Here is a 22,998-nt window from a genome sequence, read left to right as displayed (position 1 = left end):
GTTTTGTCTTTTGAGACCTAATGACATGTTAATCAGCTACAGACGAGCTCGGTGATGTTCATAATTAATTATCTAAAAATTACCTTGTATTAAATATTGTTTCATTAAAACACAGTATAACTAATGGGAACACACCCTTTCCTGTATGAATTACATTGTCATAACGTACAATGTTCCGTCACTTTTACGTCACGCCAGAATTTCATTGGAAAAAGCGTTGAACAGTAAAATAATATAAGGGCAATACTATTTTTTTAAATTGAAAAACAGAAAGGATATATTTATTCAATTACGGGAGGACTTTTATCAAAAGGTCTGCAATATTTTTTTTCTATTTATGCGTTTTATTGAGAAAATGACGTTTTTTGGCGCGAGAGATGTAACACGCATCTGTATGCGGTTTCAGTTAAAGTGTCACTGTGGTCATACTGAACACCACATGGCGGTAAAATTTGACACAGAGATTCCCCGAAAACGCACTATCATGACGTCATTTCGTTATAATGAATTGTGACGTCATACTTCAAAATGATGGACTTTGTTTCTAGACTTGCCGATCGACAGATCCGAAGAGAAAAGATAAAAAAGTGAAAAACCACGAATACGCACAGTACAAAACGGTACTAATTCATGACATAGAGACATAAATTGTCATATAATATAAAAATACATTTTTCTTCTATTTTAATAACATGCCAGAAATTTATAGACTGCGACGTCGTTCTACTTTTTTATCGAACAAAACCTTTGTCTTGCAGAAATGACACAAAATGAAATTTTTAGAGTGACTGTTCTGTCACGCAAGTTCACGACGTTTAAAAATGACTTTATATTAGGAATTATGTTTTCTATTCAGAATAAAAAAATACGTTTTTGCTCAAATATACGTGTGCGAAATCTCTACTGAAAATTAAAAAAAAGTATTCGAAAAATTGCGTTTTCCTGATTGCAAGTTTGCCGAATGTCGAAAATGACGTCAATTGCTTTCGACATGTTATAAAATATTGACGTCTTTTACATTCAATGACGTTACATAAAAGTGACCGAACATTGTGTGCGACGTCTGTATTAAATACCGTTGAATTAAAGCACAGTGTAACTGATGGGAACACATCCTTTCCTGTAAAAGTTACCTTGTATTAATACCGTTGAATTAAAGTTATATGTGCCGTATTTTTCATACTCACGAATCAAGATGAGCTTTTAATATATTATTCAACACCAAAAATTACCAACTTTTTGAAAATTACAGTGCTTTCAATGCATAGGTATTAATTTTACATGTACAAATAAGAGCTGAAAATGATTTTTGGCAGTACTGCCAAAAATCATTTATTTACGTCAATAGTAAAGTGAAATGAGTACATAAGTTGAGACCATGAAGCCAAATTGTGGTCTACAATTTCATTACACATTTTTACAATGTTTTTAGTAATTATAAAGTGACTTCTGCAGGTATGTTTTCATTTAAACATATTTAAGGCATAAAACAACAATTGTTCAGTACAAAATTTCTGTGTTATAACTAACGTTTATAAGTCATCTGAAGCCATTTGAATGATTTTTACAACTCTAATCATCAAAACTTATGGTTTTTAATAAATTAATGATGAAAAAATAGCATGTCGAAATTATCGCCCAGTTACGGCACATATAACTTTAAAACACAGTGTACCTAATGGGAACACACCCTTTCCTGTATGAATTATATTGTATTAAATACTGTTGAATTAAAATACAGTGTAGCTAATTGGAACACACCCTTTCCTGTATGAATTACCTTGTATTGAATATTGTTTCATTAAACCAGTGTGTAACTAATGGGAACACATCCTTTCCTGTATAAATTACCTTGTATTGAATATTGTTTAATTAAAACACAGTGTAACTGATGGGAACACATCCTTTCCTGTATAAATTACCTTGTATTGAATATTGTTTAATTAAAACACAGTGTAACTGATGGGAACACACCCTTTCCTGTATAAATTACCTTGTATTGAATATTGTTTAATTAAAACACAGTGTAACTGATGGGAACACATCCTTTCCGGTATTTAAATTACCTTGTATTGAATATTGTTTAATTAAAACATAGTGTAACTGATGGGAACACATCCTTTCCTGTATAAATAACATTGAATTAAATACCGTTTAATTAAAACACAGTGTTACTGATGGGAACACACCCTTTCCTGTATAAATTACATTGTATTAAATACCGTTTAATTAAAACACAGTGTTACTGATGGGAACACACCCTTTCCTGTATAAATTACATTGTATTAAATACCGTTTAATTAAAACACAGTGTAACTGATGGGAACACACCCTTCCTGTATAAATTACATTTTATTGAATACTGTTTAATTAAGAACACAGTGTAACTAATGGGAACACACCCTTTCCTGTATACATTACCTTGTATTGAATATTGTTTAACTAAAACACAGTGTAACTGATGGGAACACACCCATTCCTGTATAAATTACATTGAAATAAATACCGTTTCATTAAAACACAGTGTAACTGATGGGAACACACCCTTCCTGTATGAATTACATTTTATTTAATACTGTTTAATTAGAACACAGCGTAACTAATGATAACACATCCTTTCCTGTATAAATTACCTTGTATTAAATAACGTTTAATTAAGATACAGTGTAGCTGATTGGAACACACCCTTCCTCTATAAATTACCTTGTATTGAATATTGTTTAATTAGAACACAGTGTAACTGATGGGAACACACCCTTTCCTGTATAAATTACCTTGTATTGAATATTGTTTAATTAAAACACAGTGTAACTAATGGTAATGGGAACACACCCTTTCCTGTATAAATTACCTTGTATTGAATACTGTTTAATTAAACCACAGTGTAACTAATAGGAACACACCCTTTCCTGTATTAATTTTATGAGAAGTTGATCATCCAAAGATTTTCCCAGTTTAAGTGGAGAAGAAAGTCTGTGTAGCCATTCTTACCGAGCAAAGTTACTTTGTTTCGTTCCACTCCGTCAGTACTGTGGAGTAACTCGATTCGAAGGGAAGTAACTACAATAGATTAGAATACCAGAACCTGGTAAATCGTCTGTCGGCGTGCAGATGGAAAGAATGTGATAGAAATTCAGACATCCTTACCACTTTGTCATTGCGGTCCCCTTATGACGGTGAAGATATACTGTAGTACATGAGGACGGAGTACGGGAAACATGTTTGAATGATCTGTTGATTTACATACAATAATGATTATTTTTCGCATGAATCAATAAATATTATCAATAAATATTACTAAAATATGTATGTTAGAATACCTATTACGGTGTCAAAAGTACTGACAAACAAACTAATGTCACCGTGTTTGATATTGAGTTAAATAGCAGACACCGAACAGTTTCCTAACGCTGGTGTCGGATATACTGAGACCATTTGGGAGTTCAGCGCTGCCATATATGGCCATTAGACATCCATGCCAAATTTTCAATAGAATATGTCCACGTGCTGTCCGTGAAATATCCATTTGCTTCTAGATATATTAGACTTAATTTAGTATAATTTCTACTATATCCATGACACTAGCTGGCTAGTTTTACTGCCACTGAAATACATGGAAGCCGTGTGTCGCCCCATCTAGCGGTGGAATCGGATGCACGTGCTACATAAATGTATGTGACGCCAGTGAGTTATATGTTGCGTTCACAAGTGTTACATAAATGTTATCATTTTATCTCTCAATAGCCGATCGAATATTCCACCAGGCATTCCTAGTCATCAAAATAAAAAATCACAAATATCTAGCTAGGCTTAAAATATTCATCTTGTTTTATGATGATACGTTGTTTTTTATAAACGCTGGTTTCCAATCTATGCATATTCATGAGGATAGCGTGAAAGATTTGGACGAGAAATGATAAAGCATGACAGTGATGTCATCTGAATGGCTATTTACAGCAGTGCATGGCTTTAATTATACATGGCAGGTTTCTCCCTAACGTTCTTCGTGCAGAAATTTATTATCCGTATTCTGGTTTCCATCACCACCTAGCTTTGTGCATCTTCACCATAAGGTTTTCGTCATTTCAGAAGTAGAAACTATGGTTGAAATATGTGATAGAACCACCAATACATGGCAGTTAACTGGCTTTGTGATAGTATGGGAAATGGAGTATTTTTCCAAGACAAAACCTGATGTGATAATTTCTTCATTCTTCCACAAAAACAGTAAAATTAATGTTTATGCACGAGGATTCCGTCCAATGGAATTGCATTTTGGTGCTCTATGGTTATATCCTAGTATCTACCACATTATGCGATATCCATCAACACGATAATGAAATAAACATTGCATGCGTTTATAGAATAACGTCACGTAGCATCAACTATATAACGCTTTTTAATTGGCTGTCAAAATAAGTTCTCAGTACATATCTGCTCATGTGATTCAGTACATCATTTGATTGGCTGATATTTGCGGACCGCTCCACTCACTGGTCTCAATGATACCAATATCAACCAGTTTACCATTGATAAGCATTCTGTTACATACTAATGAACATATGTTAATGAACGCGTGAACCTCTTTTGTTAGGGATGAAGCAAAATGCAGAATTTTCATTCATTTTTGAAATTATCATGTTTGTTTAGAGATTTCCATTCCATCACATAGTTCTGTCCCGAAACTAAAAATTCATGATACACATTCGTTCCTATTGATCTTCGAAAAAGTGTTTCATAATGGTAGAAACATATATAAACGTTTTCTCACTAAAGCTCGTGTTTAGCAGAGTATCTGTTTGAACAGAGTGAAAAAAATCAGTTTACAACAACCACTGGTTATATAACTGAAATACATCACAAGTACATCAGTAAAATACAACCAGCAGAAGTCACGTGCACGTTGCATGATTCACACGAACAGCCACGCGGAGAAATACGTAAAAAACGGTAAAATGCCCATGATGTCAAGTAGAGGAAGCCATCAGCACTAAGGATGTGGTGACAATGTGACCTAGTTTACGAGACATTTTGTACATTTCTTTTTGTCTCCTAATCAGATCAAAGGAAAATAACATTCCCATCAACTAACAGCCTCGTTTTCGACACCCATCAACCATTGAACCAGCTCTCTAGACCTCTCTCAATATGCATCACTGTCCCAACCTATACATATCTCGACCATATGCCTTCCAGTCTGCCTATGTAACTTTCAAGCCTCGAACCCAACCTTTATTTATCCTCCCTTTATATATCGCAAGGGTGTTTAAGAGTCACTAGGTATATGTAATGCTGAAGTCTTCCATTCAACTAGCGACGCAGTCTTGGCGTCCATGTGCAGCCAAGCCTTGTAGAATCAAAATCATGATTGAAGTTCAGCACGCGATACTGGCAGAAGAGCGTGTATTACCAATTACGAATTACATGGTTATATTCGACCATGCATTTACGTGCTTTTGTATACAAAGATAATTCAATTTCTCCTTTTGGAATGTCGATATGATATCGAAGTGTATGCTGTTAATATTTACATCAGCAATATAATGCATTGATCACTACTACTGCAAATGTGTTCCGAATGCATCCAAGAAAGTAAAAGTGTGTCGTCACGAAGCAGATGAAGAAAATGATCGAGTGACTGGGGGAAAGTAGAAAGTATACTCTAAGCAGAGATTTCCATTATTGATTATATTCGGATGCGTAATTCTGGGTCATGATGGAAGTTATAAATGATATTGTGTAAGGAATAGGCAAAAAGATGGTGAAAGTTTCCGGTTCAGGAATAAACTTTTCCATGAAGTTCGAATTCCAATCATTGATTTATTGTAACGTGAGGCCGTGCCACCTAATGTCAAGTTTATGTAAGACATCAGTGTTGTGAAAAATGGTCGAGCAGGACAACATACGATCAATATACCACGAGGCATTCCGAGTACTCATGTATCTGTCCAATCAATACATAGACGCCTCAAGTACTCCGGTATCTATTCGATCAATAGACAGTGAGACAACCCGAAAACTCCGAGTATTTGGTGTAGCTCGTTTCGCTTTCCAGGCCTACATTTTTCATTCGGAGCTTGCTCAATTGACCATCTTGTGTTTTCGCCGTCGTGGTCGAGACGTGCGACGTCTTTCAAAATATTGAGTGAAACAATTTGAAAGAGTATTCTTTCATGGTGTATATCAAATTGACAATATTAAACAATTAATACAAACAACAACTCACCGATGGGTTTATCGTGGAAAAGGTCGGTTTAAACTGAATTCATTTACTTACAAAAATCTCTAGAGATCTATTCTAAACTTGCCAAAATTCCAGTTTTGTATTTATTGACAGCATTTTATTTATACATGAATATCTCTATAGATGTCTTCATTTTTATCTAAAATGATCAAAAATAAAATTCTTCGTTATCGCTATCTCGCACACAAGAACATTTACCTTAATTACTTGATCAACATGGACCCGATGACAGGTTATGATAAAACAACAGATTTAGACGGATAGATTGCTGCTTTAAATACTTGTACGACTAAATATACACCAGGTTCCGTGCAACCCCAACAACAAGCGAGAATATATTGCACGGTGCAGTCAGAGAGAGGCGAAATATGAGCACGGCACATGCAACATTCATCAGTATGCAAAGAAAAAATCTGACGAAGAGAAATATGTCCCAGAATGCATTACGTATAAGGCCTGTTCCATTGATTATGTTTCTACAAAACGCAACAGCTATGGCAGAAAGACGCCAGTGGATAGAGCTCAGTGACGATGAAGGACAACCTGCTCGAGACAAACGTAGCGCCATCTAGTGTGCATGTTTGCTGTGCTTTACATACCATAATATTCTGCAAACGTACTAAATTCTGACGCATTTAATTTTTACCGTAAAACTTGAATAAGTAAAAGTGATGTGAAATTCGCACGATACATATTGCTGCATCAAGGCATGTTAAACATGTGTAATTAGCGCAACCATAATTTAACGCTATGTTTCTTGTGCGATCTATACCTTTCGGCCACACTATTTTCTGTCTAAAAGTCTTCGAGCTACAAAGCAGCTATTGTGCGATGTGCGATAACATAAATTTACCACTAAAAAGTACGTTAACAGTTGAAGTTCTAAATTATGGACATATTTTTATGATAATTCCGGAAACAGAAAAACAACCATCGATAATGTTATAAAGCAAATGCTACATGTTGGTCTCTGATTCATGTCAAAGACGTTAGGGTCATTGGAAGAATTTAAGACACATCAACGACTACGCCAACTTTGCCTGCGCGGATCAACTATAGGTCAATATAGGTTTGATTAAGTGTATGCTATTTAGAGAGCATGCTATACATCCAATTCAATTTAGAGGGCATGTTTCAATGGCTTATTTTTAGCATACGATAATTTACAGACGGAAAATATATGAAAACCTTTGTTAAACTATTGACATCTGCATTCAGTCTATTATAATCGGCATTTCCACGACTTCTCTCTGACGAGTAATTAATCAAGCTAATGTTTTCACATTATTTAATAATGTTCAACATATTATATTTCTTTGATTACAGGCAATGTAGTGTGCAACAGCAAATACACTTTACCATTGTCTTTCTGAACATAGCTATAGAAACTGTGTATAATCTGCCGATTCGGTTGAAGTACCGGAATATATTAGTCAATGTATATGAGATATTCGCGTTTGAGTACTATATTGTTGTTTGTCACGCACTTACTATTCCGTGGTGGCTTTCGGCCGCGCATAAAAGCAGAAAGTAGATGTCATTACGGGAATAGATTACGTGTTCCGTTCGTTTATCCTCCCTCCCTATCGGACGAACCGCGGACGTGCATCATACATAAATTATAAGGAGCTCGGGATCAACTCGGCTAGTTAAAGCCTAATATAATACCGATGATTCCTTTGGCGTTATGGTCCCTCTGATTAGGAAAGACGTTACATATAGGATGAAAAAGAATGAGAGTGCTTCATTTAGTTAGCTTTACTAAACACGTCATGGCAGGTTTATGTGGTGTTTTACGCCCTATTGACTAACTATCATAGTCATTAAAAGACGCAACACCATTTTAATATAAGGTGGTTGAGTTAAATGTGCTAATAAAGCTAAGGTCAATTTAAGTACCAGTTACACAAGGGCTGTACACAATGTTTTTTGTGATTGTCTGTATGTTTTGGAGGGATGTGGTACATGTGATGTGATAATGACAGAGGAATCCTTGTCCTTTTATAGTTCTATCTTATTAAAGAATGTTGCCACAGACATCAACAGCAAGTGCTAAACATGTGCACTAAGCCTTCGCGGAAACTACCAATTTTATAGACAATAGTGTGTCTCGGTCAGGGAACATACGCTCAACTCAAACCCAAAACAAGGCGGTATAAAGAGGGACGTTAGACAGAAGAAAATAATTTATAAGAAAGGAAAAGATAATATCCCAAATTTATTCGCCTTGTATGATCATGCAACTGAAGCAGCAGGTACAATTCAGAGGTCACCCCAACATTTCCCAGGGATAATTCAAACATAAGCTTCGTTAAGCTTTACGCGGGAACTATTTATTAGGACTCAGAGTTTAGAAACTCACAGAGAGTTTTTGTTTATTTGTTTGATTATTTTAACGTCCTATTAACAGCCAGGGTCATGTAAGGACGGCTCCCATGTATGATGTGTGTAGCGTGTGTGAAGTGCGAGGTGTTTGTTTTGGAAGACTGTGGCATGTACGTGTTGTGTCTTCGTGTATAGTGGAACTGTTGCCCTTTTTATAGTGCTATATCACTGAAACATGCCACCGAAGACTAAAAGCAACATACCCCGCACAGTCACATTACACTGACAACAGGCGAACCAGTCGTCCTACTCCCTGTATGCTGAGCGCTAAGCAGGAGTAGAAACTACCACTTTTATGGACTTTGGTGTGTCTCGGCCAGGGGACAGAACCCAGAGCCTTCCTCACAGGGGCGAACGCTCAACTCAAGGCCAAAAGTGAGGCGACGCCAAGGGAGGCATTATGAAAGATAAAGTCAGTTAGGAAGAAAAGATAAGATCCTAAATTTAGTCGCCTTTTACTATCATACAATAGGGGCAACAGGTACATTCATAACGCCTTGGCTTTGAGCTCAAACTTAAGAAGTAGTCAGACAGTTTTAAGCTGTTAATGATTTTCATCAGGCAGTAGTCAAGCAGAGATGGTTCGTAACATTTCTTTACGTGGTCAAACTCATCAAGGTAGGTTGTGATATTGATCTCACCTTCAGTTAATTGAAATCACGTTAATTAAACAACTAATACAGGAGATAATGTTGTTACTGACCACCAAATTGTCCAGTGTTTCCAGCTAACGTTAAAATGAAATACATATATGTACACAGACAATAAACAAACAAATGATACGTTCCGCCTGGTAAATCTATATAATGTCAATAGCTTTGTAAATAAAACAAAATCAATGTTAAAGCCATACCAATAGAGTTGTCTGTCCTTAAATGACCTGATTAAAAGGACACGAACCGCTATAAACAGAGCTTAACTAATAGCAACTCGAGCAAAGTGGCGGTTAGGAAAGCTAGGGACATTTTAGTGACCATTGTGTAATGACATACCAATCATATCTTATTGACACGATTGTAAATGATTATAGATGTCATAAATCTCTATCATTGACCGATATATCAACAGCATTGCATTCGAAAAAACCCTAGTTTAATCCGATTCAGCCAACTTTGAATCTTTCTGGCAATATTAGTATTCCGTTCAACGCATCAGAAAAGAAGCGTTGGAATGTTCAGAGAACGAGTAATATTCAGAGAACGAGTTATTAGGAAACGCCATTTGGCATAAGTAGAAATAAACCTGATAATAAGTTATAGTTAACATTTGGAATTGTCCATAGATTATTCGTAGATATTTTAGGAATCTAGAAAATGTCATGCAACTATTTGTTGTGTACATTTAGGTGTAAAGGATGGAACACTTATCGTAACGGTCCTTATCATCAGAACAGTGTAATCAAACTGCTGGCAATAATTCACAAAACACACAGTGTGGGAAAGTTATGCTAACCACAAATTCATTAACATTTAATCCACTAGTCTCATAGATTTTGTCACGCTCGACTAGATTCGGGATGACTCCATTCAACCCATAGCATTGTCATCCCTAAAAATCAATTCAACCAAGCCAAACAAAACACGAAAACTCATTTTTCAGATAGGAACTGTAAAACAATGATCAGAATATCTAAAATACAAAAAAAAGTATATAATTTGTATTGATTTCAGTTAGTATTTGACAAATTAATATTAATTCATTCGATGATAAAACTGCGGGGAAACTGACAACGTTTTCGCTTTAATTGGATTTTTATGACAATGCCAATAGACTGGTTACGAGTGAGTGAATGTAATCATCAGCCAGTACGAGCCGAGTACCCTGGTATACAGCACCCGAGCACGCCTTGCTATTAGTTAAGTACCCTTAAACACGATACAAGAGCGCACCTTGACATTACGCCAAATGTATTTATTTATTTATTTTAATATTTTTGTCAGCCATGTTCTATGAAATCAATTGGATAAGGTTTATAATCGTTTTACCATCGTAGATAAATGGACATTCCTTATAGTGTTTGCCTATAAATGGTTGCCGTGTTATTAAATTTGGAATGTAATTAACGTTTCTAATTTTAATGGCCCGTATGTCAAAAGGAACAGGAATACATCAGAAAAGCCAAGAGGATTAGCCGAATGGTATTTATTTCTCTGACATTATTAAAGGATAGTCGTGTCACTCAGGTCAAATCGATACCGATGCGTAACCAGAAAGCACGTGACCTTAATGTGCTTTATTTGGATGTATAATTGCACGTGAGTTTTGTTGAGCAGACAGTTACATGTAACATTCACAATATACCTCTATTGGCAATCGATTCCACTGTTCATCTACATTTCAGGTGAAGCAGAAGTTTCAGATTTGCATTTACACCAAGCTTACACCAAGCCTATGCTAGCCTAAACAGACTTTCAATGGATTGATTATGAATTATGAATTTTTACCATTTATATGTCATAACGGTTTAAATTCCTCTACATTTAGGAAGAAGTCTAAGGTCAATCTATTGGTGTTATCAATGAAAATTTTTACGGCGGTATCAGGCGCTACAGCATACAGTTGCACAAAATATATCAGGCGTTACATCATATACATTGTAGCTGTACAGAATATATCAGACTTCACAACATAATATTATATTATATTTGGTACAATTTATATCAAACACCACAAATTACAGTTTTGTACAAATAATATCAGACACCACAAACTGCAGTTGTACAAATTATATCAGGTGCCAAAACCTACAAGAAGCGCCACTTGTTACTTTGGTACAAATGACATTTTGCGCCACAACCTACAGTTGTACAAATGGCATCAAACACAATCACCTACAGTTGCACAAATGACATCAAACTAAACAAACTACAGTTGTATAAATGACATCAAACACAATCACCTACAGTTGTACAAATGACATCAAACACAATCACCTACAGTTTTACAAATGACATTATACGCAATCACCTACATTTGTACAAGCGACATCAAACACAATCACCTACAGTTGTACAAATGACATCAAACAAAACAAACTACAGATGTACAAGTGATGTCTCAGAGTCCACAACTTACTAATGCATAGATGCCACAACATACCACGGTACCAAATAAGCCACACAACACAATTAAACTAACACTATAATAATTAGAACTTAAAAATGGTAACAATTCTCCTTCACCGCTCCCCCACCCAATGTGGCGCAACAATACCACATAAGTACTAAGAATGGCATTGTGTAATGACCAAAGAATAAATGCATTAGTCGAGGGGAAGATATTCTGTTTAAGTGGGAAAAAAGCATTATTTTCAGCTTCCCAGACTGAGGGGAGTACTGGCCCAACCTGCCTGTAAATAGCCTTACGTATCTGGGGCCATATCGATTGGACAGTCTATAGTGAAACACCCCGTCATTGATAGCGCCCGTGTACCAAACTATGGCTACATAGACAATGCCAGCTTCATTATAGCTGTTCCCGGACACATAACTAACCTGTCGGCTTGTCTCGGGCTTTCCTCTCAGTCGAGACGTTGCTTAAAACACTTGGAAATTTGAAGTTACACGTTTCCACCGTAGACGTAAACGGTGATGTCCAATGTATCACAGAATTCCGAACGAAGTACATCCACTCGGAATACACATTTTAAACCATGGTCCACCGAACCACACAGATTCTTGGAAACATATTTATCTCCTCTCTTTCTTTAAATAAATGACAAAATATCGTCTAGGGCAGAATAATCCATGACGGTAATCACGCAAGCACGTAACACACGTGTAACTACTCGAGCTTGTATGTCAATGACATGATTGTGCCAATCCTAGTCGGAGAATCTGTAATGACTGCTGTTTGGTAGGACGACTCGTTACGGTATAATCCAGGGAATTCTGAACAACCATTGAGTGAAAACTTCCACTAGTAATACGGTTGGTTCCTCAATACCGCAATCGTGATCTACAACGAAAAATAACTATAGGATCGATGTGGGGAAATGATAAAACATACACATATATGGACAACACCGACCGTGTCAGCTCAGCACTTACATATAGCACTTATCAAAACCAGCGCGCTTTTATCAAAACATCTCGCAGATCAATACTTAGGTCTGCCAGGAACTAAGGGATAACGCTAGTTCTCAATAACCAGATAGGCATAGTAAGCCTGATACAGTGGGTTCAAACAACCTGCATCCTCTCAACCGGAACTGACTGTGCAATCAACTATTCACCCGTTTCAGGGCAATGTAACGATAGGACTTGGAGGATAGATATATATTCACCATGTTAGGGAAATGTAACGTTAGGACTTGGAGGATAGATATATATTCACCATGTTAGGGAAATGTAACGTTAGGACTTTGAGGATAGATAGTGTAACGTTAGGACTTGGAGGACAATTAGATATTTATCATGTTAGGGGAATGTAACGTTAGGACTTGGAGGATAGATAGATATTGACCATGTTAGGGAAATGTAACGTTAGGACTTGGAGGATAGATATATATTCACCATGTTAGGGAAATGTAACGTTAGGACTTTGAGGATAGATAGTGTAACGTTAGGACTTGGAGGACAATTAGATATTTATCATGTTAGGGGAATGTAACGTTAGGACTTGGAGGATAGATAGATATTGACCATGTTAGGGAAATGTAACGTTAGGACTTGGAGGATAGATATATATTCACCATGTTAGGGAAATGTAACGTTAGGACTTGAAGGATAGATAGATATTCATCATGTTTGGGAAATGTAACGTTAGGACTTGGAGGATAGATAGATATTCAGTCGTGTTAGGAAAGGTTACGTTAGATTTATAAGACAACTTTAAATAAATTCATCCTTGCTAACAAAATCAGTCAGTTCTTAAAACGACAGTTTAAATCCAGTCACCTTAGTTTAGAGATGTAAAAATATATGCTTCAGGGTGAGTTTGATATATATTCATCCCTAAAAATTATACGGAAATGTGCCAATTGATTAGAGAAGACCAATCTAGAAAACATTCATCCGTGCCACGGAAATGTAGCAAGGTAGCAATGTTTACATATAGTACTAGTATGGCATAACTTCTATATGTCAAATTAGAAATATCCCAATTATTGACGAGAGACTCTTATACTACTATTTCATAGTGTTTTCATTTGAACAGAAACATTAATTTCTTTGTTTGGAAGCAAAATAAATGTCCATTTTGATTATTCGTATGGAAATAAACAATCGCAAACTGGATTATTTCGTGTAGTTTGAAAATAAATTGAGATAAATTTCTCTTCCGATATATAAAAAATCAGCAGCATCTCTTGGATAAATCTGCTTACTTCACTGGGGAGTAAAGAGGCTCAGGCAAACATATCCCTCCGCCATTAATCACCAGCAGCTGATCCAGCTCAACTCAATAGACCTTTGATACAACGTTATTGGGATTAAGGTGATGTCGACAAGGAATCCAACAGCTTCCGCAACAACGTAATTAAATATTATGATGAAATAATATCATGCGATTCACATTTCAAGTGTTAATATCTGCTCCTTGAGAAATGATTTTGGTTTTTGATGGTTTTGATACAATATCTGCTTTAACCAGCTTGATAAAGCCACTTTGGCTCAGTGGTTAAGGTGCTTGTTATTCAAAAAGTACGAATCCACCAACATAAACCAGTTGTGACACTTATAAGCAATATAGATTGCTTTCTCTCCCTCCCCACTAAACTCCCCCCTTCCCCTCAAAAAAAAAAAAAATAAATAAATAAATAAAAAAAAAAAAAAAAAAAAACCAGTACATATCCAATGTATTTCGCGTTGGGAGCTGACTGTATAATTATTGCACACCACCCAAGCGTGATCATCTCTAACAAAAACATACAGTTCTACAGTAGTATCCACTGTCATGTAATTTCTTATTTCCTTAACGCCTCCATTGACGCTGTCCAAAGTGGGTTTTTTCTGTTCCTCCATCTGATAGTGCGGACATCGTCCTGTGTTTCCTTCCCCGTATTCACGTTTTATTTTCTTGTAGAACTATGGTTCCATTCACTGTTTGTCATGTCTTGCTATAGAACCATTCACTGTGTGTCATGTCTTGATATAGACCATTCACTTTGTGTCATGTCTTGATATAGAACCGTTCACTGTGTGTCATGTTTTGCTATAGAACCATTCACTGTGTGTCATGTCTTGCTATAGAACCATTCACTGTGTGTCATGTCTTGCTATAGAACCATTCACTGTGTGTCATGTTTTGCTATAGAACCATTCACTGTGTGTCATGTCTTGCTATAGAACCATTCACTGTGTGTCATGTCTTGCTATAGAACCATTCACTGTGTGTCATGCCTTGCTATAGAACCATTCACTGTGTGTCATGTCTTGATATAGAACCATTCACTGTGTGTCATGTCTTGCTATAGAACCATTCACTGTGTGTCATGTCTTGATATAGAACCATTCACTGTGTGTCATGTCTTGCTATAGAACCATTCACTGTGTGTCATGTCTTGCTATAGAACCATTCACTGTGTGTCATGTCTTGCTATAGAACCATTCAATATGTGTCATGCCTTGCTATAGAACCATTCAATATGTGTCATGCCTTGATATAGAACCATTCACTGTGTGTCATGTCTTGCTATAGAACCATTCACTGTGTGTCATGTCTTGCTATAGAACCATTCACTGTGTGTCATGTCTTGCTATAGAACCATTCACTGTGTGTCATGTCTTGCTATAGAACCATTCACTGTGTGTCATGTCTTGCTATAGAACCATTCACTGTGTGTCATGTCTTGATATAGAACCATTCACTGTGTGTCATGTCTTGCTATAGAACCATTCATTGTGTGTCATGTCTTGCTATAGAACCATTCACTGTGTGTCATGTCTTGCTATAGACTCATTCACTGTGTGTCATGTCTTGCTATAGAACCATTCATTGTGTGTCATGTCTTGCTATAGAACCATTCACTGTGTGTCATGTCTTGCTATAGAATCATTCATTGTGTGTCATGTCTTGCTATAGACTCATTCACTGTGTGTCATGTCTTGCTATAGAACCATTCACTGTGTGTCATGTCTTGCTATAGAACCATTCACTGTGTGTCATGTCTTGCTATAGAACCATTCACTGTGTGTCATGTCTTGCTATAGAACCATTCACTGTGTGTCATGTCTTGCTATAGAACCATTCACTGTGTGTCATGTCTTGATATAGAACCATTCACTGTGTGTCATGTCTTGATATAGAACCATTCACTGTGTGTCATGTCTTGCTATAGAACCATTCACTGTGTGTCATGTCTTGATATAGAATCATTCACTGTGTGTCATGTCTTGCTATAGAACCATTCACTGTGTGTCATGTCTTGCTATAGAACCATTCAATATGTGTCATGCCTTGCTATAGAACCATTCACTGTGTGTCATGTCTTGATATAGAACCATTCACTGTGTGTCATGTCTTGCTATATAACCAAACCATTCACTGTGTGTCATGTCTTGCTATAGAACCATTCACTGTGTGTCATGTCTTGCTATAGAACCAAACCATTCACTGTGTGTCATGTCTTGCTATAGAACCATTCACTGTGTGTCATGTCTTGCTATAGAACCATTCACTGTGTGTCATGTCTTGCTATAGAACCATTCAATATGTGTCATGTCTTGATATAGAACCATTCACTGTGTGTCATGTCTTGCTGTAGAACCAAACCATTCACTGTGTGTCATGTCTTGCTATAGAACCATTCACTGTGTGTCATGTCTCTTGCTATAGAACCAAACCATTCACTGTGTGTCATGTCTTGCTATAGAACCATTCACTGTGTGTCATGTCTTGCTATAGAACCATTCACTGTGTGTCATGTCTTGATATAGAACCATTCACTGTGTGTCATGTCTTGCTATAGAACCATTCACTGTGTGTCATGTCTTGCTATAGAACCATTCACTGTGTGTCATGTCTTGCTATAGAACCATTCACTGTGTGTCATGTCTTGCTATAGAACCATTCACTGTGTGTCATGTCTTGCTATAGAACCATTCACTGTGTGTCATGTCTTGCTATAGAACCATTCACTGTGTGTCATGTCTTGCTATAGAACCATTCACTGTGTGTCATGTCTTGCTATAGAACCATTCACTGTGTGTCATGTCTTGCTATAGAACCATTCACTGTGTGTCATGCCTTGCTATAGAACCATTCACTGTGTGTCATGTCTTGATATAGAACCATTCACTGTGTGTCATGCCTTGATATAGAACCATTCACTGTGTGTCATGTCTTGCTATAGAACCATTCACTGTGTGTCATGTCTTGCTATAGAACCATTCACTGTGTGTCATGCCTTGCTATAGAACCATTCACTGTGTGTCATGCCTTGCTATAGAACCATTCACTGTGTGTCATGTCTTGCTATAGAATCATTCACTGTGTGTCATGCCTTGATATAGAACCATTCACTGTGTGTCATGTCTTGCTATAGAACCATTCACTGTGTGTCATGCCTTGCTATAGAACCATTCATTGTGTGTCATGCCTTGCTATAGAATCATTCACTGTGTGTCATGTCTTGCTATAGACTCATTCACTGTGTGTCATGTCTTGCTATAGAATCATTCATTGTGTGTCATGTCTCGCTATAGAACCATTCACTGTGTGTCATGTCTTGCTATAGAACCATTCACTGTGTGTCATGTCTTGCTATAGAATCATTCACTGTGTGTCATGTCTTGCTATAGAACCATTCATGTGTGTCATGTCTTGCTATAGAACCATTCATGTGTGTCATGTCTTGCTATAGAACCATTCACTGTGTGTCATGTCTTGCTATAGAATCATTCACTGTGTGTCATGTCTTGCTATAGAACCATTCACTGTGTGTCATGTCTTGCTATAGAACCATTCACTGTGTGTCATGTCTTGCTATAGAACCATTCACTGTGTGTCATGTCTTGCTATAGAATCATTCATTGTGTGTCATGTCTTGCTATAGACTCATTCACTGTGTGTCATGTCTTGCTATAGAATCATTCATTGTGTGTCATGTCTTGCTATAGACTCATTCACTGTGTGTCATGTCTTGCTATAGAATCATTCACTGTGTGTCATGTCTTGCTATAGAACCATTCACTGTGTGTCATGTCTTGCTATAGAACCATTCACTGTGTGTCATGTCTTGCTATAGAACCATTCACTGTGTGTCATGTCTTGCTATAGAATCATTCACTGTGTGTCATGTCTTGCTATAGAACCATTCACTGTGTGTCATGTCTTGCTATAGAACCATTCATTGTGTGTCATATCTTGCTATAGAATCATTCACTGTGTGTCATGTCTTGCTATAGAACCATTCAATATGTGTCATGTCTTGCTATAGAACCATTCACTGTGTGTCATGTCTTGCTATAGAATCATTCACTGTGTGTCATGTCTTGCTATAGAACCATTCACTGTGTGTCATGTCTTGCTATAGAATCATTCACTGTGTGTCATGTCTTGCTATAGAACCATTCACTGTGTGTCATGTCTTGCTATAGAATCATTCACTGTGTGTCATGTCTTGCTATAGAAACCATTCACTGTGTGTCATGTCTTGCTATAGAATCATTCACTGTGTGTCATGTCTTGCTATAGAACCATTCACTGTGTGTCATGTCTTGCTATAGAACCATTCACTGTGTGTCATGTCTTGCTATAGATCACTGTGTGTCATGTCTTGCTATAGAACCATTCACTGTGTGTCATGTCTTGCTATAGAACATTCACTGTGTGTCATGTCTTCTATAGAACCATTCACTGTGTGTCATGTCTTGCTATAGAACCATTCACTGTGTGTCATGTCTTGCTATAGAACCATTCACTGTGTGTCATGTCTTGCTATAGAATCATTCACTGTGTGTCATGTCTTGCTATAGAACCATTCACTGTGTGTCATGTCTTGCTATAGAACCATTCACTGTGTGTCATGTCTTGCTATAGAACCATTCACTGTGTGTCATGTCTTGCTATAGAACCATTCACTGTGTGTCATGTCTTGCTATAGAACCATTCACTGTGTGTCATGTCTTGCTATAGAACCATTCACTGTGTGTCATGTCTTGATATAGAACCATTCACTGTGTGTCATGTCTTGCTATAGAATCATTCATTGTGTGTCATGTCTTGCTATAGAACCATTCACTGTGTGTCATGTCTTGATATAGAACCATTCACTGTGTGTCATGTCTTGCTATAGAACCATTCACTGTGTGTCATGTCTTGCTATAGAACCATTCACTGTGTGTCATGTCTTGCTATAGAACCATTCACTGTGTGTCATGTCTTGCTATAGAACCATTCACTGTGTGTCATGTCTTGCTATAGAACCATTCACTGTGTGTCATGTCTTGCTATAGAACCATTCACTGTGTGTCATGTCTTGCTATAGAACCATTCACTGTGTGTCATGTCTTGCTATAGAACCATTCACTGTGTGTCATGTCTTGCTATAGAACCATTCATTGTGTGTCATGTCTTGCTATAGAACCATTCACTGTGTGTCATGTCTTGCTATAGACTCATTCACTGTGTGTCATGTCTTGCTATAGAACCATTCACTGTGTGTCATGTCTTGCTATAGAACCATTCACTGTGTGTCATGTCTTGCTATAGAACCATTCACTGTGTGTCATGTCTTGCTATAGAACCATTCACTGTGTGTCATGTCTTGCTATAGAATCATTCACTGTGTGTCATGTCTTGCTATAGAACCATTCACTGTGTGTCATGTCTTGCTATAGAACCATTCACTGTGTGTCATGTCTTGATATAGAACCATTCACTGTGTGTCATGTCTTGCTATATAACCATTCATTGTGTGTCATGTCTTGCTATAGAACCATTCACTGTGTGTCATGTCTTGATATAGACTCATTCACTGTGTGTCATGTCTTGCTATAGACTCATTCACTGTGTGTCATGTCTTGCTATAGAATGATTCACTGTGTGTCATGTCTTGCTATAGAACCAAACCATTCACTGTGTGTCATGTCTTGCTATAGAACCATTCACTGTGTGTCATGTCTTGCTATAGAACCATTCACTGTGTGTCATGTCTTGATATAGAACCATTCACTGTGTGTCATGTCTTGCTATAGAACCATTCACTGTGTGTCATGTCTTGATATAGAACCATTCACTGTGTGTCATGTCTTGATATAGAACCATTCACTGTGTGTCATGTCTTGCTATAGAACCATTCACTGTGTGTCATGTCTTGATATAGAACCATTCACTGTGTGTCATGTCTTGCTATAGAACCATTCACTGTGTGTCATGTCTTGATATAGAACCATTCACTGTGTGTCATGTCTTGCTATAGAACCATTCACTGTGTGTCATGTCTTGATATAGAACCATTCACTGTGTGTCATGTCTTGCTGCTAGAACCATTCACTGTGTGTCATGTCTTGCTATAGAACCATTCACTGTGTGTCATGTCTTGCTATAGAACCATTCACTGTGTGTCATGTCTTGATATAGAACCATTCACTGTGTGTCATGTCTTGCTATAGAATCATTCATTGTGTGTCATGTCTTGCTATAGAATCATTCACTGTGTGTCATGTCTTGCTATAGAATCATTCACTGTGTGTCATGTCTTGCTATAGAACCATTCACTGTGTGTCATGTCTTGCTATAGAACCATTCACTGTGTGTCATGTCTTGCTATAGAACCATTCACTGTGTGTCATGTCTTGCTATAGAATCATTCACTGTGTGTCATGTCTTGCTATAGAATCATTCATTGTGTGTCATGTCTTGCTATAGAATCATTCATTGTGTGTCATGTCTTGCTATAGAACCATTCACTGTGTGTCATGTCTTGATATAGAACCATTCACTGTGTGTCATGTCTTGATATAGAACCATTCACTGTGTGTCATGTCTTGCTATAGAACCATTCACTGTGTGTCATGTCTTGCTATAGAACCATTCACTGTGTGTCATGCCTTGCTATAGAATCATTCACTGTGTGTCATGTCTTGCTATAGAATCATTCATTGTGTGTCATGTCTTGCTATAGAATCATTCATTGTGTGTCATGCCTTGCTATAGAATCATTCACTGTGTGTCATGTCTTGCTATAGAATCATTCATTGTGTGTCATGCCTTGCTATAGAATCATTCACTGTGTGTCATGTCTTGCTATAGAACCAAAGCATTCACTGTGTGTCATGTCTTGCTATAGAATCATTCACTGTGTGTCATATTTTGCTATAGAACCATTCACTGTGTGTCATGTCTTGCTATAGAACCATTCACTGTGTGTCATGTCTTGCTATAGACTCATTCACTGTGTGTCATGTCTTGCTATAGAACCATTCACTGTGTGTCATGTCTTGATATAGAACCATTCACTGTGTGTCATGCCTTGATATAGAACCATTCACTGTGTGTCATGTCTTGCTATAGAACCATTCACTGTGTGTCATGTCTTGCTATAGAACCATTCACTGTGTGTCATGTCTTGATATAGAACCATTCACTGTGTGTCATGTCTTGCTATAGAACCATTCACTGTGTGTCATGTCTTGCTATAGAATCATTCACTGTGTGTCATGCCTTGCTATAGAATCATTCATTGTGTGTCATGTCTTGCTATAGAACCATTCACTGTGTGTCATGTCTTGCTATAGAACCATTCACTGTGTGTCATGTCTTGCTATAGAACCATTCACTGTGTGTCATGTCTTGCTATAGAACCATTCACTGTGTGTCATGTCTTGCTATAGAACCATTCACTGTGTGTCATGTCTTGCTATAGGACCATTCACGTTATGCCATATTTTGCTATGGAACTATTCATCTTTGTGTCATATATTGCTATTGTCCCATATGTTTCCATTCACCATTGTGTCATGGCTTGCCGTCGCCCCATTCACCATTGTGTCATGTCTTGCTGTAGCCCCATTCACCATTGTGTCATGTCTTGCCGTCGCCCCATTCACCATTGTGTCATGTCTTGATGTAGCCCAATTCACCATTGTGTCATGTCTTGATGTAGCCCAATTCACCATTGTGTCATGTCTTGATGTAGCCCAATTCACCATTGTGCCATGTCTTGCTTCAGCCCCATTCACCTTTGTGTCTTAGCTTGCTATGTCCCTATTCGGTTCCATATGGTCCCATTTACCTTTGTGTATTGTCTTGCTATTTTTTCCATTCACCATTGTGCCACATCTTGCTATAGGCCCATTCACTTTGTGCTATATCTTGCTATGGAACCATTCACCTTTGTGTGTTGTCTTGCTATTACCCCATTCGATCCTATATGGTGCCATTCACCTCTGTGTGTTGTCTTGCTTTGGAACCATTCACCTTTGTGTGTTGTCTTGCTATAACACCATTCGATCCCATATGGAACCATTCACCTTTGTGTGTTGTCTTGCTATAACACCATTCGATCCCATATGGTGCCATTCACCTTTGTGTGTTTTCTTGCTATAACCCCATTCGATCCCATATGGAACCATTCACCTTTGTGTCTTGTCTTGCTATAACCCCATTCGATCCCATATGGAACCATTCACCTTTGTGTGCTGTCTTGCTATAACCCCATTCGATCCTATATGCTGCCATTCACCTTTGTGTATTGTCTTGCCATGGAGCTATTGACCTTTGTGTCATGCCTCGTTCCTATTCGTCTTCGAGTCTTACTTGTCTAGAAATGATCACCATTGTTGCCAAAACATGCACCAATCATTCCAGGACATGTCCTTCTTTCGATAAAATATTTGTCATGGAACATATAATTGAACTAGATCACGGAGTTTGGTACAACCTGATATCTAAAGAACAAAGCTTTTTTTTTAGTTTGCATCAGTAAAATTTGATGTTTAACCAATGGCTAGATAGATCGCCATGCACCAAAATGGATGGTAGATAAATTTAGGAAGTGACATAGCCAATAATTCGGACCATAATTAACCTAAAATACCGACCTGAGAATAAACATTCATTAATAGTAAATGAGGAAAACACAATTTGATCTAAATCTGGGTCATAGATACAAAATGTCAATAATGAGGACAAAGATTAATGTATAACCATGACCCTGTGTGCTGAATGATCCAACACAGCGAGTAACGAGCTCATGATATACACGTGTACTTATATTGGTCCAGTTCCAAAGCACCAGCCCTTCACACCCGACAACATTTATATGTGTGTTGTGTAATGTCGCAACACGTGTCGCATTTTACATGGTTTTGATATGTGCGGACTTGTATAATAGGCCTAACGTGTTCCTGATAAATGAATGTACAATTGTAAGTGTAATACGAGAGGAACCCTAAGTATCCCGAATGGTCGGGAAAACAATATCT

The 22,998-nt window shown here is 37.4% G+C and overlaps 1 protein-coding gene across 2 annotated transcripts in view; it reads right to left on the bottom strand.

Moving 5' to 3' along the window:
* Positions 1-22,998, bottom strand: part of LOC138318649 (sodium channel protein para-like) — a 126,280-nt gene that overhangs the window by 75,786 nt on the left and 27,496 nt on the right. Inside the window, exon 2 of one of the 2 annotated variants that reach the window (XM_069261214.1) lies at positions 12,124-12,586. The exons of the other annotated variant lie outside the window; for it this stretch is intronic. The gene's annotated coding sequence lies outside the window, so the exon portion shown is untranslated. The remainder of the gene's footprint in view (positions 1-12,123; positions 12,587-22,998) is intronic. 2 annotated transcript variants of the gene reach the window in all.

The sequence above is a fragment of the Argopecten irradians genome, chromosome 3, assembly GCF_041381155.1.
Source record: "Argopecten irradians isolate NY chromosome 3, Ai_NY, whole genome shotgun sequence".
Classification (NCBI taxonomy): domain Eukaryota; kingdom Metazoa; phylum Mollusca; class Bivalvia; order Pectinida; family Pectinidae; genus Argopecten; species Argopecten irradians.
This window is presented reverse-complemented; position numbering and strand designations above follow the sequence as displayed.